Source organism: Diadema antillarum, unplaced genomic scaffold (assembly GCF_040938485.1).
Source record: "Diadema antillarum isolate AM-2024a unplaced genomic scaffold, OU_Dant_1.0 scf00000034, whole genome shotgun sequence".
NCBI classification, from domain to species: Eukaryota; Metazoa; Echinodermata; class Echinoidea; order Diadematoida; family Diadematidae; genus Diadema; species Diadema antillarum.
The window spans coordinates 289,637-305,075 of record NW_027270923.1 but is presented as its reverse complement, the minus strand read 5'-3'; the positions used below and the strand labels follow the sequence as shown (position 1 = coordinate 305,075).

The 15,439-nt window shown below is 38.2% G+C and overlaps 1 protein-coding gene across 1 annotated transcript in view; it reads left to right on the top strand.

Annotated features, from left to right (window-relative positions):
• Nucleotides 1–1,476: 1,476 nt before the first annotated feature.
• Nucleotides 1,477–15,439, top strand: part of LOC139743595 (integrin beta-1-like) — a 159,792-nt gene continuing 145,829 nt past the window's right edge. Inside the window, exon 1 of the mRNA XM_071654080.1 lies at nt 1,477–1,677. The gene's annotated coding sequence lies outside the window, so the exon portion shown is untranslated. The remainder of the gene's footprint in view (nt 1,678–15,439) is intronic.

The following is a 15,439-nucleotide window of genomic DNA, read 5'->3' as shown; positions in this document are numbered from 1 at the left end:
TTATTACTAATCATAATATGATTATACTAATGAGCCAGTGACATCGTTGTCTAATCTAATCTACATGCGTGATTGTGACCAATGTCTTGATTCATGCGTCAAAGTCACTTTTAACATAAAATTATGGTGGTGTTTCCCTTTAATTCATACTATGTCCACGTGAACTCAACTAATCTGTAAAACAATAATTACTTTACAGATTAGTTGAGTTCACGTTTCCTCTTCAGATAAATTACTTGTTTGAAGAGGAAAGTCACCCCAGAAATGAATAAACTTCAAAAGAAAGAGAGAGAAAAAAAAACATTCCCTACAGAACGATAAAAGAATGACGAAAATCAAATTGGAAATAGGGAAGATATAAAATATTGACATTTCAATTTTTTTCGGAAAACATTCCTTGCCCATGAATACTCAAATGAGCAAGTTGATAGTGTCATGCTGTCATAACTTCTTATTCATTTCATATACAGAAATGACAAAAAAAAAAAATCTCATACTTCAGCTGTATGAATATAAAACTTGTCTTAAAACTACCCAAAATTGAAAAGAAAAAAATGTTAACGATATATCGTGGTATGAGAGCATGCTTTTACTTGCATTAACAAAAAAAAAAAAAACAACACACAATTTTTTCCCCGATTTCATGAAAAAAAACCCCAAAAACTTTCATTAAAATTGTGAGGCTGCACGACATCATCAACTCGCCCACTTAAATATTTACAAGAACTGGTAAAGAAATCTAATGTTTTCCGAAAAAGAAAAGCCGTGACATTTCAAAATGTAATTTCTTCCTTACTTCTTATCCCACTTTTGTCATTTTTTTGGTATAATTCTGTAGAGAATATTTTTCTCTTTCTTTTGAAGTTTATTTATTTTTGGGGTGGATTTCCTCTTTAAACAACCACTATAAGAGCTCTTATTGGGAGATGCCATAATTTTATGTTGTTGTTATTGTGGTTATTACTATTCTTGTTAAAGATGGTGTTTTTAGTGTATGTGTGTTTATAATTGACTCGTCTCTTGACCTTGGACGTAGATTTGTAATCAAGGACACGCCTTGACACGAATAGTATTACTGTGACTATTGACCACGAGCTCAGGGTAACGAAAAAAAAAAAGGCCGGTAGAAAAAAAAAAGAAAAAAAGAAAAAAAAAAGGTCGAGCCTGAGGAAAAAGTAAACTGATCGATACCAGTATGAGTGCCAGTATGAAAAAGGAGCAGGCAAATGGCCTTGAATAGTGCAATGTGCTTATGAGCTCGTTTCCAAGCGCGAATACAACACGTCCTCAGTACACGCACTAAAATCATTTTTGCATTTTCAGCTTGCCGACAAGCAGAAACAATCCTGACCCAACGGCCGCCACTTTCTAGATGGCGCACGATCTATGAGTCCATGCGAAGTCTGCTAACAGTAGTAGTGTCTGGCACTTGCGGGTTATCTGTGCTTCCGTGTTGGAGGTTGTGTCTCGAAAAGAACTAAAGTTGTGTCAGTCGAAGCAAGGAGGAAAAACAAACGCGGTAATCGTGACGACATGACTAAAATCATTTTTGCATTTTCAGCTTGCCGACAAGCAGAAACAATCCTGACCCATACTGGCACTCATACTCATGAATATATATATACGCCACCATAAAGACCATTGCGCAGGAATATATAGTAAAACGACCCTGAATTGGTGAGTTTGTTTGATATCCCTTATCTGTTTAACATTCTGTAATCTACCACCACTAATCCACTGTGTGTTCGTTTACTTGGCAGTGCAGTTTGTGATCCGTGTTGTTCCGTTTAGTCACGACTATAATAATTATTATACTAGCTATTCCACAATATCGATTTGGAAAGGGGAGAAAAGCGGAGGACATTTTAAACGTCTGTCGTGTTCATCAGCATCCTAGCTTTATCAAAAGTTGTATTCATATTTCTAGCAAACTGTTGAGAGACTAGTATCATTATTGCTCTCGAGAGTTTCGATCAACACATTACACTGAGCTGTGCAGACTAAGTACCTCATTGACCGTGATCAGACGATCCACAAGACCAGACTCAATACCATAGCTCGACGCCCGTGATCGAGATGGGGATGGGGTGGGGGTATGGTTCGTATGTAGGGCTGTCCCGCTGGTAAGCCAGCTGAGGTCCGGCTAATTTAACGGCAAACTGCATAGCAGAGTAGGCCATGTGGAAAGGAATTCCGGGATTCACTGGCTTACCTGTGTGATACATGTACTCGGACCCGAACCCGGCCCCAAAATACTCGCCCAGATCCTTATAGGTTTCACACCTAAACCTAATTCTGTAAATTTAATAAACTAGCCGAAACCCCATCACTCTTTTTTGTTGCATCAAGTTAGTGAAAAAAAAATAAAAGATTGAAAAACTTGTCAAAAGATAATGCCATACAGGTCCGTAACTAGGATTTTTAAGTGGGGGGCTCAGAATGAGAGAAACTTGACCACTTCCGAGTTTAATCAGCTGACAGGCAAAGAAAAAAAGGCTTCACCACAATTTTCTGGTGGCACTACAAGCCCCCTTTCATTTTTTTTTTTTTTTTTTTTTTTTGCCATGGGGGAGGGTCCCGTCCCGTCCCCCTCTATAGACATAGTTACGGGCCTGCCATACCATTATGGTTACAGCCACTAGCTCCATGTGTTTTATGATGGGGAATCAAGGACATGTCCTCTTTACGAACCTCTAAACACACTTTCTTTGGGGCTTTAATGGGAATTTGGTTTGTTTCGGCATAGATTCAGAAACAAAAGCAAGCTGTGACTGATGAAACCACGAGTCTTCCTTTAAGGACCTCTGAGCTAACCCCCCCCCCCCCCCTGCACATTATCCAGAACAAGGTGAAACAAGGTAAATAATTTAGATATGAAACATAAGAGACATCGACTCATTCATGTATCTTTTACTTCAGTGCCTCTTAAGAATAATTACTGGCAGATGTGAGGCTACTAGCGCTAGATATACCCCCTTCTTCTAGGCGGCAGTATTCGGTATCACTATCAGCATTGCTCGCGTCATATTTCAGCTCATAGCTACCGAGTTTCTGAAAACACAGCGTGAAAAGAAAGCAAATCAAAAACTTTACATTTCGCTTGATATTCTTAGGGCGACTTCCAAACGTTCCAAATGTAGAACGTGACTTATTTTCAATGGAAAACTGTTAAAATTTTATGGTTAGGTGATCGAGTGCCACTTTCTTCCTTTTTTTGTGTGTGTGTTTTTGCAGAATACCCGATAGGCCTATAGGGCACAGGTGCATTGTCGACGAGGGTAAAAGACAACATTTGCGTTGATGACAAGGGGGAAGTGACAGGCGGTTGTTATGTCCATTATTGCCTGTGCTTTCCTCTCTTTAATCGTCCTAACCCGCAACTGCCTTAGCACTTCCTCATCCGCTGAAATGTTCATTTTTCTTTTAATCGTATATATTATATATGGAATTTATATAATAATAGGCTATGCCTCGCGTCAAATATGACATGAAGCTGATAGTGTGACTTTCTTATCACTCGAACTTGCCTATGAAGTGCACATCAACTCACTTTCTTTTAGATGGATATAGCAGCATGATCCCTCCCCTCCCCCCCCCCCAAAAAAAAAAGACATGATGTAAGATATGACTGTTGCGAAGGAGCTGTGGGCTAAATGATTATGACGTCATGATTTATTAAAGGCCGTTATAAGTCATCACTTAGGCCTACCCGTGAGTCGATGGTAAAGATAATTCGTGATTCTTTTGCGAATGAAGTTTTCCAGCTTTCCAATAAAAAAGACGAGTACATGTATTCAGTAATCCGTTTTACTTTGATGTATGACTCAACACAGCGAGTATACTTTGCATATGAGCTGGTAAAATATTCATTGCCTTCTAAATTTTAACCCGCGGTGACTAAAGCGTAGGCCTAATTATTGTTTTTCTATGTTGTTGTTGTTATCCCATTCATTTATTGTAGTATTTTTATGGTTCGTAAACGGTAAGTCACGTGACCCGCTGCTGAATGAGACTTAATATCAGGTCACATTTAAATCGAGGCTTAAAAATTCAAGCCGTTTCGCAAATCTTTTGCCTTGATTAGCGAATGTGAGTAGGGGCTTTTAAGTTCGGATTACCTACAAGGGTTTGGGTCATTATTTCGTGAATAAGACGGCGCAGTAAGACATTACAGCCATGCTGAGGTCACCCGTGTTTAATTCAAAGTGCAGTCGGTCTTTAATTATTCGCGTCGTGACTTTACATTCATTATGCAGCTGAAGGACACGCCGAAGTACCTATACCGTCTCGCCACGTTGGCGTAGAACGAATGAAGATATTCTTTTTCAAAAAGAAAAAAAAGAGAGGAAAAAGGAGGGGACACCGTGTAAGGACTGCAGTCAAGTAACGATCGTTCGCTGATGTCTGTGCATGATTAGGGTCATCACATCGCAAAGGGGCTTGAGTAGGTCTACATACAACTACACTACAGTGAAACCCCGTTATAACGAGGTCCGTGGGACCGGCGATATCACCTCGTTATAACCGGTACCTTGTTATATCCGTACGCATCAAAAACAAAGAAAAACATAAGCACGACATCATATACCCATAAATGAAACCTAAGGACATCCTTTGCGTTGTTATTACACAATTATGGATCATCATTATTGAGAGAATAAAGAGAAATTATTTGTGAATTAGACGAAAAAGTAGGGGCTGAAATGAGTTAAATCTTAATTGTGTTAATAATTCTTGTTTGTGAAGTTTTTCTAAACACCAGCGCAGATAGAGTAACATACAGGCCTTGTTTACCGTAACTTGCGAGGTATTTTTACGCTTATAGTGCCCAGCGGGAATGCGATGATTTAATGAATCATTTCGGCTGTTATCTTGTACAACATGATCGTTGCGCCCGAAGGGATGAAATATGCGTTCTTTATTTTCTTCCCAAAAATCTCTTCGCGTTTTGTACATCCGTTCTTGGAAAATATGCGACAGGATTGAATGTGGAAGGTTGTGATCCTTTATACGCAAATCTTTACCTGGTAGACCTTTCTGAAAGAAAGAAAAATCTTCTTTGTGAAGTGCAGTGTTAAAATTGTAATAATGAACAAACCCAGATCTATTCAAACTAATAAATGCGTTGGTTTCTTTTTCTGATTTAGGTTAACATGCGTCATTCAACTTTTTTATGCTACTTTCACCTGGCGAGGTCGCGATGATTTCAGGGTAACATACATGCGTTGTTTACCGTTAACTTGCGAGGTATTTTACGCTGTTAGTGCCCATCGGGAATGCGATAATTTCATGAATCATTTCGGCTGTAATTTCATAAAATTTATGATCGTTGCGCCCGAAGGGATTAAAAATGCATTCTTTATTTTCTTCCGAAAATCTTTTCGCGATTTGTACATCGATTCCGTTCTTGAACTATTAAATGCGTTTGTTTCTATTTCCGAAAACCGATTAAGTTATTCAACTACTATCTTTTACGCTACGGTCACCCGGCGAGATTGCGATGATTTCATCAGTTATTTTGGCTTCAATCATTACACACTCATAAATTATCAGATAAATACTAAATACTAAATACTAAATACTAAATAAATGCGTTTGTTTCTTTTTCTGAACACCGATTCCACGTAGGTTAACATGCGTTATTCAAAAATTTTTAGTAATTTTACGCTACTGTCACTCGGCGGGATCGCGATGATCTTATTAATTATTTCGGCTTTATAATCATACACACTCATATTTGCTAACCAGCAAAGGAACTGGAATTCGGAACTAAAAATAGAAAGGATTTAATGATGAGTTGCACACTTATTATAATTGTCCATTTTTTGCCACAAGTGTCGCTACATGAAAAGTTTTTGAATGCGTTATCTTTGTTTTTTCGCCGCGTCACGCTCGCGAAAAAGAAAATCGAATGATTATGTTTAATAATTCAGTAGGAACATCGGAAGGCATTCTTGTGTCTTATTGCGTGGTTTAGAAGAAAAAATGGAAGGAACGGTTCTCTGCAAAACGGGAAAAAGACGTGGATAGCGTGAATTCGGTTTTCAATGTTTCGTTTGTCGCGTGTTTGAAAGCGACAATTTAGTCAAGAAATGGAACCTCGTTATATCCGATCAAATTGCTTATGTTTTTCTTTATCATGATGCACCGAAATTGTCCTCGTTAAAACCGGAATCTCGTTATAACCGAACTCGTTATAACCGATTCGTTCTGCCATAGGTTTGCATGCAAAGGAAAACGGGACCGTCCCCTGTCACCGACGCGATCACCTCGTTAAAAGCGGTTCCTCGTAACCGAACTCATTATAACGGGAGTTCACTGTATACGGTGGCACACACCTTTTATTGAAAGTAGTAGAGTAGGCCTACTACCCGATATGCAAACTCTGGTATCAAATTGGTAAGTGTCCATAATACCATTTGTTTTAATGCATTTTAGCAAGGACTATTTGTTCTTTCCACAAGCAAAAGAGCATAAAGAAGTCAGTTTGTTGTACTCATACGTGTATCTATGACTCCATCAAGTAAATTCCAGGCCATTGTAGCTTTCAAATACCCCTTCAACCACTTGTTTTCAACAAAAGCACTGATAAATATTTTTCCTTGGATATCCTACAGTCAGTTTGCTGATCCTATCGTACGCTTCTTGTCTGAAATGTCTGGTGGCTATAGACCTACACATTGTATTACAAAACTTAAGGTTTTACAGGCACTACAGTACCATCATTTCATCTCTGATCACTTTCAGCTACTTGCTATGGATATGGTTCAATTTCTCTTCCCTTCCCCCCCCCCCCACCTCCCCCCCCCCCAAAAAAAAAAAACAAAACAAAACAAATGTACTTGGCCTTTGTTCATTGTAAGTCCTAGCTTTTCATTGATCCAGCAAGTCAACACTAAATTGGGCAAGCTTTCGTGTCGCATGAACAGTATATAGTGGGGTGGCTTAGTGACAAATATACTGATAATCGTGACACGCCGGACAAAAGTGTCATTTTTTCCTCAGACATTTGTACATATATGAGGATCAAAATTAGGGGGTGCTCCAAGAAATCCGCTGACAGAAAAAATGAGAAAATGCCCTTAATTTGTACATAACAATAATGTCTGAATTCAAAGACTATACACAGGGCATTCGCCAGGTTTCTGTACAATGCAATGCAATGTACATGGTTGCTAGTCTTAAAATTCAGACCCATAATACGACATATTATGTGCATGTTTACAGTAATACACCATTTTTACTGGTTTTCCTATGGTAACAGGTGGTTAGTCTGTGTTGTAGACCTGAGGGAGGTGTGTTGGAATAGTCCAGTTTTCTTAAGCACCTTTTCATTAAATAATTTCATATAATTTCTGGTAAAGGATTTTTTTTTAGTACTGTCTACCTCCTGTAGAGAAATGGCAAAGAGTGACATGTGACTCTGGCTCAGATACTTTAAATCTTGGGCAATGACTGAGCCAGGTGTAGGACTATGTCACAGTTCATTTTTTTCCCCCAGAACTACTAGTTTACCAGTAGAAGAGCTGCATATTCCATTGAGAACTTAAGGTTTTGGGTATTGCCCTACATATTTCCTAACAAATTTAACCCGTTTCCTCCAAGATTGTGTGAATTCCATAGGTTTAGCGCAGGGATTACCTGGTTCCCGTAAGCAATTTTAATAGTCCGCACCTCCCCTCTTTATATGTTTCTTATTTCTTATGGGGGTTATTCAAATGTTTAAAAAGGTTAAAAGTCTGTTTTCATAGATGAAGTTGAATTTAGACAATTTGAATATTCTTAAAAATATATAGATATTTGTAATTTCACTCATAAAGACTTAAAGCGGTTTGAATATTTTTGGTCTGATAGCTATGTATAGACATGTTATTAAAAAGTAAAAGCAATGTTTGATTGGTTCACATTATCCAAAGAGGGTGGGATGTAGTTGGCTGGTGAACAAAGTCTATGGGGAAGTTTAAAAAGTTGATAGAAATAAAACAAAATCGGCATAGAGCAGAATCTAAATCACAATATAATATGACAAAATTCCAGACCCCAAAGGCGGTTGATTCTATGATGCTTTATGTCAAAATACATTCCACCCAAAATACATGTGATTGATAGGAGGAAAAAGTATAGTACATTAAAAACAATATAGTTCAACTAACCCCATTAGTCCAGCAGCATAATGAAATGATTGTTAAGTTTTATCGCCTTGTCCATTGAAGACGATGTTACATAATGACAATTATCAAAGTCAGCTAGATCTACTAGTATATCAAGAAACCAAAAAGAAGGGGTGGGGTGGGGAGAGAAGAATGAAGTAAGTTATTAGTATCTGTAGTTTTGGTTTTCAGTATATTCATTTTAATTTCCTTAATTTCCGTTAGGTCATCATGGATTGGAGCATTTGTGTACTAGTAATCTGCCAGGAACAAACACAAGAAAAAACTTAAAGGTCCTATATATACACTTTTGGGAGAGTGACTTAAAAAAAATGTTCAGGATATCACATTTTATGCATAATATGTGTAGGTCTTGGGGCATTTCATGAAGCATTTTGTCCGACAAGTTGTCGGACAAATTTGCTTTCTGCCAATCAGATGCAAGGATTTCTGTAGTTTGTAACAGTTTGTCAGAAAAATATCTGACCAAACTGCTTCATGAAATGCCCCCCTGTTGTATCACAAGACATCCTACCATATACAGTTTTTGCAATCAAAGCAAACATAAAGAGATATCAGTATTTTTCTCATTAAAGCATAAATGCGGACGGTTTAGTCTGGAAACATGTTATCATAGAAATATTGTTCACATTTTGTGTTATTAACAATACTTAACATTGATTATACAGATTCATTTTTTTTTTACAGAGGTTCTTTCTATCCGTAACTCACACTTAAGAATAATTTTCAAGCACTAATTTTGGGTTTTTGCCTTTAATTATCCACAAAAAGGAGGACTCAATGCATAAAAGGTGTATGCTTTATTTTTGGAAAATGTTGAGGAGATCAGGAAAATAATATATATTGATGTAGATTTTGGACCTGAAGGAGCAGTTGAAGCATTTTTAAGAAACAATGCCTTGTGGCATCGTTCTTATCATCAAAAATTAATAATTACAAACTCAAATGAAAATTGGAGGGGGGAAGAAAAGATGAACATAATGACATGAGACAGCTTGGTAAAGATTAAACGCTAAAATAGACAATGCAGCCTCTTTTCTCAGTTCATACTTATCCAGAGTGTGTGCTTTCTTTCCAATACCGGTATTATTATTTAGATAGGTTAGGGGAATCCCTTTGAATTGTGTGATACATCATTTTAAAGCTTACAGTCTGCTCTTTCAGAATCTGTCCTTAAAGGACAAGTCCACCTTCATGCGCACGTGGATTCAGTGAATGCAACAATATTAGTAGGACACATCACAGAAAGCTTGGAAAAAATCGTACAATCCGTTCAAAAGTTATGATTTTTTAAGGTATCTGCACAGTCGCGGCTGGATGAAAAGACTACCACAGTGTATGATGTCACATGCGCACATTCTAAGGAAAATGAAATGAGAATTTCACAAAACCATACTTTTTGAATAAAGTTCACATAGTTTCTTTGACTTGCTACTGACGTATGTCAAGGGTAATATTATTCCCCCTGCCTTCTGAAAGAGAAGTCGAGTATCCTTTTGTAAGCGAAAATAATTTATGTTGAATTTTCTTTATTCATTCTTTATATCGTTGTACACTGTGACATTACAAAGTATAGTAGTCTTCTCATCCAGCCTCGACTGCATGAGCAGAAACTTCAAAAATTCATAACTTTAGAACGGATTGTCCCATTTTCCTCAAACTCTCACTGATGTGTTCTACTATTGTTGCTGCATTCACTCAACCCACATGCTATAAAGGTGACAAATCTTTGTTTGGCGACTTTTTTGTTGATCAATTATACCAACCCTGATGGAAATCTCTTCAAATTCATAAGTTTTGAAGTCTCCTTTAAGTTTAACCAAAATCTATATATGTAGTTGCCATGGCAACATACCACTTAACACTAATGAAAAGTATTTCAAACCTCTATACATCTCGTTGATCAGTTGTACCTATTCAAATGGAATCTCTTCCAAACTGGAAAATAGCCTCCTTTAACTAACTTCAATTAAAAACCCTAGTTTTTGGTTGCCATGGCAACGCACAAATCAACAATTATATTTGATCCCTGGTTTATACTCTTGGTACCTTCTATACAACGTTCATATCAAATTTTGTGAAAATTGAATCTTCCTACCTGGAGAAATAAACAAAAACATGATTTTTAGAAAAAGTTCATTGACCTTTGACCTTTGACCTTTGGAAAATTCACCCCAAATTCAATCAAAATATTTTACTTGTTCTCAATATTCTTCCTGCCAAATTTTATCCAGATTGGATATTCCTGACCTGAGAAATAGCCAAAAAACCTATTTCACAAATAAAGGTCATTGACCTTTGACCTCTGACCTCCTTCCCAGCATCAATTTTCTTGGAGCACCCTATTTTTTGAGAAGGTACATCATGAAGTACCTTTGGTGAAAAAATCATGCTTTTGTCCGCCGTGTCACGATAATTTCACTAAGCCACCCCACTAATATAACTACGAAGTAACTAGCCTACAGCATGATCTGTAGGGCCTAGTTTTATACATGTACACGAGGGGAATGAAGCCAAGGGGGTGGGGTAGGCCTATGTATATGGTAGTACATGTAGCATGTAATTAGCTAGGTACCGGTATGTACCAGGTAATCCTTTAGGCGTAGCCGTAGGCCTAGCAGTAGCACTTAATCACGGATCACCATGCACCAGCACTCTACCGATAGCTCCTGAATCCTGCTTGAAAGTAGCGGTTTTTGACAATGAACATTATTTTCACATCCTTTTCACACTTTCATACTTAAAGAAAGTCTAGTTGATATTGATTATATCAATTGACTATACTGTATACTAGACATAGAGCCCTGGCAGCAGAAAAAAGGAGCTTACCAAAGCAACAACAAAAATGCCAACATAAAAAGCTATGTGTGGGACTATTATTGATGAACTGTGTGCCCACAGAGTGTTCGCGACGGCCACAACTTTGTCAGTTCTAGGAAACACAAGTTTCTCATTTTCACGGAAATTCTTCTAAAAAGTAAGTCTAAGGAAATTGCTCTTTTTATTACAAGACAAAATGAGCAATAAATGGGATCAAAATCGACAATTTTTCAACTTACTCTGTTTTGAATCCCCAGCGATCGCACAACAGACCTCAACCGCAGGAGAAAATCAACACATTGAGCTATGGAGCATTTTTATGTATGAATTTAGTAAGTCGAGGTTACGACTTACGTAAGTCGAGGGAACGACATACTTATAGTCGAGGGAACGACTTACGTAAGTCGAGGGAACGACTTTTAGTAAGTCGTGGGAACGACTTACGTAAGTCGAGGGAACGACTTTTAGTAAGTCGTGGGAACGACTTACGTAAGTCGAGGGAACGACTTACGTAAGTCGAGGGAACGACTTACGTATTAAAAGTCGAGGGAACGACTTATAAGTCGAGGGAACGATTTAGTAAGTCGTGGGAACGACTTAGGCTCCGTAAGTAGTGGGAACGACTTACGTAAGTCGAAGGAACGACTTAGTAAGTCGTGGGAACGACTAAGTAAAAAGTCGAAGGAACGACTTAGGAAAACGATTTCTTGTCATGTCCCCTTACGGGCTCCGTACAAATCCGATCAGGCTGTGTGGTTTGACGGAGCGAGATTATTGAAGCCATTTACTTACGTAATGCACAGAACGATATAATGTGGCGTCGCTGCTAGCTTATTAGGATGTCTGAAGGTGTGTTATTGGCAGTGGCAGTACACATCGAACCGAGCACAGCGTCACTGATAAATTCGTGATATATCCTTTAAAATCCCGATGAGAAACAGTGTTCCAGTCTTGCTAAATCGATTAAGTTATCAATACAATCATACCGCGCAATGTGTACGGTAGGCTCTGCGTTAACGTGCGCGGTATACAGTAAGGGTTGGGCTCATGCGCGGCTATCGTATATACCCGGTGGTATCGTAATACAATACGCACTGACACAGGACTGGAATGCCATATACACTGTACTCTAACCTCAATAATGGTAAATACGAAACACATACTTCGCTGAGCACCTTTCAACTTGATGAATGAAACGCGCATGCGTACATTTAAACAGGAACGGCGCAGTGTTTTCAAAAGTGTGGGGGCCCACTTCCGGGTTTCATGAGCTAACAAAGTGATGACACCTTATGTATTCCTTTGTATGGTGCACAAAAAGTGTGGGGGCCCGAGCCCCCACGGCCCCCACGGCTGCGCCGGCCCTACATTATACGCACGCTCCGCTGCCCTTGTACGAATCGTGGCGCCGTGAAAAGGGTATAATACAAGCACGATTTTTTTCTTCTGTCTACAGTATTAAACTGCTTCAAAAAAGGGCAATCCCTAAAAGGTAATGTTTAAAATGAATAGAGTTGATATTGATATTTTTGCACTGATATACGCATCAATGTTACACGTGTATTTTTCACTGGATATAACAATCGCGAAGAAAAAGAAAGCATCTACCAAAATGTAAAAAGGGGTATATCATTTTATTTTACTCGAGACAGAACCCCTTCACACAGGCATCCTGTGAACTGTTCAATGGTGTGTCTCGAAGTCCATAGTACAAGACGGAAAAAGGCTTATTAAAAGAGAATTGCACTATAAGTCTAGGGAGGTGTCTAACATCAGGTGATACTATCGCAATTGACTTTGATGAGAATAATGACCTATAACACTTTTTCGTGACACAAAGACACCAAGCACACGTGGTTGAGGGACATTCTACATTTTCATTCACTTGTGGAGTCACCTATATCATTATGCATTTTCACACTCAACTTGTCGCTTGTTTCTTACATCGTCGGCGTTTTCACGAACCGACGCTATTTCGATTTTGCTAACAAAATTTTCAAAATCGAGATATTGGTACCAAATGAAAGTGCTTTCAAAACTCTACCAAATCCCCAAATTTTAGATCACAAAATTAATTATTCTTAATTTTATAAAAGAAAGAAAAAAACGACGGTACTCGAAATATCGAGAAATTGAGAAAAAGGGATTTCACGAACCGACGCAGTAAAGATACGCCGGTTCGTGAAACCCGAATTGCTAGGATGAAGAGCAATGCGGGTTTTACGAACCGTCGCGGTTGCATTATTTTGAGCTTTGTTCAACTTACTGGCCTAGAATTAGGTTTTGGCCCTAATCCAGATCTCAGAGTGAGAACCAAACCTTCTGAAAGATGAATGACGGCCTAAGCCAGCCCACTGTCCACGAGTGAAGTGAATGGTAAGCTAAAATCCTATTAAAATCATGCTCAAAATAACAGTTTTAGTTGGACTACCATAACCATTAATTGCGGTAGAGTGTAGTCCATGTATTCAATCGCGTGATGCTTATGAAGCCTAGTCTGTAAACGCCATCCGATTTCAAATTAGATCCCAAATCATATTATTTATAGTTTCTTTTCAGCTTATGTCGTTACTTCTGAGACTACTGGGTACTGTAGTCGTAACGTCTGTGTGCAAGACATGCAAGATGTCAAAGTCTCGAAGGCACTCATGGCTAAGCCTTGACTTGAGTTGAAAATGAAATCATGAGATTGACAAAGTAGGCCTACTAAACTAAAAAAAAAGAAGTAAAAGTCTTAAAGTAAAACTCAAAGGAAGAGTAAAGAATAAAGGTAGACATGTTAGACTTTAACTTTCAAGTCTAACTATTAAGTCTAAGATAAGACTTTACTTGCAATACCAGTTACTAAAACTAAGATCAGCTGAAGTCTAAGACCAAGTCAAATTAACACAGAGTCTATAGTCTAGCTCTAGATCTACATCTAGACTAGTGGTAATAGTAGGTAGAGTCCACCCATTTTTCCCCCAATTTTTACTGGTCCATTGCTGAAAAAGTTACTGGTCAGTGTCCAACAGTGATTTTTCCTGGTCAGGGACCGTCGGACCAGTGCCAGTGTGCAGCGTTGGTGTAGATGTCATCTATGACAGTATGTGGTCTAGTGATACTACCTAAACACTACGAGTACTCTACAGGTTAGGTGGCTTTCCTGTACAGTGCAGTGTTATAGTACACTTGTGAATTCAGCCCTAGTACCGTACTGTGTGTAGATATGTGACATTATGTCTAACGTTAGTTCGAGTGGAGTACCTTTGAAGCACAGCGGTGGGGCTTTTTTTCCCTAAAACTTGTGAATGCGGCCCAACCAAATGGCGTTTACATATTTACGCGTGATTGATAGTGATACAGTAGCGCTGTCGATTTCCACAGCAGCCATACATAATCTTTTGTCCTTTCTTCTTTCCTTTTTTCCCTTTGTTCTTTCACCCTTTTTATTCTTGGAATCGAAGGACTTCTAAGAAATGTACCTCGACTGATTTAACAAGGACTCTTGAGTCCTGGTAAACCTAACCTAACCGAGTAACCGTTAACGTTTGTCAGGCCTAACATAACAGTAACACTGACTTAGCCCTGTATTGACTTTGTCTTTGGCTGACTTACTGAGATGGCGAGTCTAACTCTTTAACGTTAGTCTAAACGTAGTCGTTAGATCTGTCAGTGTCAGTGTCACCGGTTATTGTATATGGTGCCATCTCTAATGTACGTTAACAAGTTGATGTTATCTATGTCAACTTACTGATTCAGTAATAGTGGTACTGTCATCCTGTTGGATATCGCCGCAATATCATCCGTGACATGTTAATTTCGTGTCACAAAGACAAAAGTTGCCAAGATCTAATAGTATTAGATGTCTAGATCTAGATGTAGTCTAGATCTAAGTAATATAAATTCTGTGTAACTTAAAAGTGAAAGGTCTAGACTTCACTTAGTCTATAATTAGACCAGACATTCATGAGGCAAAGGCCTATCTAGTAGATCTATTCTTATTCTATTTTAACGTCAATTCCTACTAACTCGCCACGTGTTATTCCTAAGGCCAAGGACTTCCGGGTTAGTGATTTTTTTTTTTCATAAATCCCAAACAGCAGACGTGTTTCATTTGCATTCTTGCACAGACTTACATGAAAATATGTGCAGTATCAAAGAAATATGATGCAAATGACAATGCCAGTGTTTTGTAGGTGAATGGTTAATACCTTTAAAAGCTGAATGATAATGTAGAGTCTAGGTCTAATTAAGATGTTACAGTCTCTGATAAGAAACAGGTTTGATTGTCATAGACTGTTTCCCAAATGCAGGTACATGTAGTAATATTCAGCTATTTCAATGCAATGCCTTGTTTACAAGTACATGTAGATTTATATTCATGTGAATGATAATTCAATTTCTACATGAGACTTACTAAGTGCTAAACATAATATCTTGCATCAGTAAAATGTGTAAATGACGAG